The sequence below is a fragment of the Sinocyclocheilus anshuiensis genome, unplaced genomic scaffold (genome assembly GCF_001515605.1).
Source record: "Sinocyclocheilus anshuiensis isolate Anshui unplaced genomic scaffold, SAMN03320099.WGS_v1.1 scaffold496, whole genome shotgun sequence".
Classification (NCBI taxonomy): Eukaryota; Metazoa; Chordata; class Actinopteri; order Cypriniformes; family Cyprinidae; genus Sinocyclocheilus; species Sinocyclocheilus anshuiensis.
In genome coordinates, this window is record NW_015555736.1 from 33,185 (window position 1) to 36,171 (window position 2,987).

Sequence of the window (2,987 nt, forward strand, 5' to 3'; positions counted from 1 at the left end):
TTTTTTTTTGAGTAACTTTTGCACATCCTGTCATGCCGGGCAGCATAGACGCATTTTGCAGCATTAAGGTTAACGATTAATCAGTTAATTGATCGTTAATTTAAACGACGATCCATCATGGAAATGATCGAAAATTGACATCCCTAGTTAGAACGAAATAAAACATTACTTAATGAATTCAAGGCACTGTAATTTCCTTATCCATTTGACGTAAAACTATTATATATATATATTTTTTTTTTTTGAGTGTGATGTAATAATTCTGATCACGACTGTATATATATATATATATATATATATATACACATACATACACAGTATATATATAATTTTATTTCGCCATATTCGTGATTTATGATTTTGTTTTATAGAATAGCTAGGGTATTTGTTATGTTCATATATTGCTTATGACGAAAATTAATTAGCCTAGCCTATTTGTTATGAAGTTGATTTAAAATTCTTCATAACAAATGTTAAGAAGAAGTTAAAAGTTAAGAAAGAATGAAATTAGTCTGTAGGCTATAGAGCTATAGGCTAATTTTCTTAACTTTTATTAGACTGCAGATCGTAAAAAAATTATTCTTGATAATCTTTAAAATGAGAGAAATCACTGACATATTTTTTTCTTTGCAGAAAAAAAACGAAAACATTTAATTTGCAGTGTTAACTTATGAATTAAATGAAAAACAAGAAATAAATCACAACAAGAACAATATATATTTTTTTCTTGTAATCAAGAAAAAATAGTTGACAAAATTTCAAAATGAATGCTGAATGATATTTGCCAGTGAACGCATCTCCACTGCATAGCCGCATACAATCGTTGTTGTCAGTGTTGTATGCGTTGAAAGTGAAACCTAAAAAACAGAGCGCATAAGAAAGCACGCTTTCGGGAGCTTCAGCAAATGCACGCGATCACAGATTGCACGCTTCCCAGTCTAAACAACCCCCCCACTTGAAATTTAAATAAGATTTTGGCCACATTGCCCATCTAAATCAGTCATCCCACACTATCAACAGGCGCATCATGTAGGCTTACACTTCTTGTACTTTGTTTGGGCACCACAAAGTGTCACTGTGGCCTCAAAGCTTACACCTCGCCTACTCTGGCTCGATTGTTATTCCTGAGGTAAAACACGCCCATTCTCATTACCCTACGGACAAAGAAATGTAGAAATAAATAAATGCGAAAATAAATAAATGTGTAAATAAATAAATACGTAAATAAATACATAAATGTATACATAAATAAAAGAAAAAAAAAATAAATAAATAAGGAAATAAAATTATAAATAATTATTTATTTTTGCTTTTTTATTTTTCTTTGTATATTTATTTATGTTTGCTTTTTTACATTTCTTTGTACATTTCTTTATTTATTTCTAATTATGGCAGGTTGGCATTCCATATTAAATTATACAGAATGATAAAAAAAGAAGAAGAGTGAAGAACAACTCATCAAAATCAGGGCTGACAGTAAGGAATTAATATGTTTGCACAATCATATATATATCACAATCATAAACTTTTATAACTTTAAATTTTCTCATTTAAAATGACTAAAGTAAAAATAATAGTTACAACAATATTTCATTTAATATTTACTTTAATTGTAATACTGTTTTATTTATTTGTTAATTATTTCATCAGAGAAGGTTAATGGGAAGATTTAAATTTTGCAATTGTATTTAGCTATTTGTTAGTGTTTTGGAAAACATATTTACACATTTAAAACATATATTTTAACTTTTTTTTTTTTTTTACAAAGAAAATGTTACAATTATAGCCATAAATTATAGTTATTATAATCATACTTTTTAATAGAAATACTACACACAGCAAAACATACTGATTAGGCTATTCATTTATAATTTTCAACCAAATATTGCTGATGCTATCAAATCATAAATGCAATCTCACTCAAGGCTCAATTTATGTTAGCTGGTTTGATAACCTTTAACTGCTGATGTGTATAAAAAGCTAACAAATGAACAATTTTGTGGAATTTAGTTTGCATAATTTTGCAAACCAACTGTCACAGAGATTCAAATGTTTCATTTTGCATTGCACAAAATGCATTGCTGATCCCTGAAGAAGAGGCAGATATTACTGGTAGGCTCCACCTGTGATCTGCACAATTCTAAAACAAAACATGTTGTGCACGGCACATTTTGACATCATAAACCCATAGGAAATTATGCCACTCAAAGGGGGGTCATGATTACAAAAGCATGTTTCAAATGTTTCAACTTTATTTACATTTTAAGCATAACTAAACCATTAGAGGAGAGCAAGCTGTCACACCTGGCCTTAAGAAGGAACACAAAACACAGACACAATACTGAGCCAAGTGACCATAACATTGCCCAGAGCCAAAACAAAAATCAAACAACAGCAGCCATCTTTTGATTTTATTTCAGTGTCACGAAACTTGATCCAGGGCCTCTCTTTGAGTTTTAAAACACCCTGAATGCGGTCACAATGTACTCGGGGTGAAGCTCAAGCCTGGGGCTCCAGCAATTCTCTTCCTGTTCTTTCACTAGAAACCCCCTTTCCTTCTCTCCCACAAACCTCTTAACATTATACCCCAATCACAAAAGAGAGATGTCAACAATCTGTGATAGATACAAAGACGTATCATCTAACATGGCCAGCAGATCTCAGAGATGAGATGACCTGATGTGTGACAGCTGTCTATGAGAGTCCATAGAGTGATGAAAGCTCAATGAATACAGATTGGTAACATGAAACATGTCACTTTTTGCACACTAGCTACGTTATTAGGTTCTTATCAATATTAAACAACAAAAAGTTGGTACTTGAAGCATGTAACTGAAGTGATGGTGTTGTCCAACTAAGTGACACTTCTTAGAGACATAAGTGAGTAAGGCATCTCCATACAGTGCTGGCACTTCTTAAAATGTTCACTCACTCACTCACTCACTCAGACACACACACACAGACAGACACACACACACACACACACA

At 31.8% G+C, this 2,987-nt stretch overlaps 1 protein-coding gene across 1 annotated transcript in view; it reads right to left on the reverse strand.

Annotated features, from left to right (window-relative positions):
* The window catches only part of LOC107673121 (arginine and glutamate-rich protein 1-A-like), a 12,623-nt gene that overhangs the window by 8,567 nt on the left and 1,069 nt on the right, over positions 1 to 2,987 (reverse strand). The gene's annotated exons all lie outside the window — the stretch shown is intronic.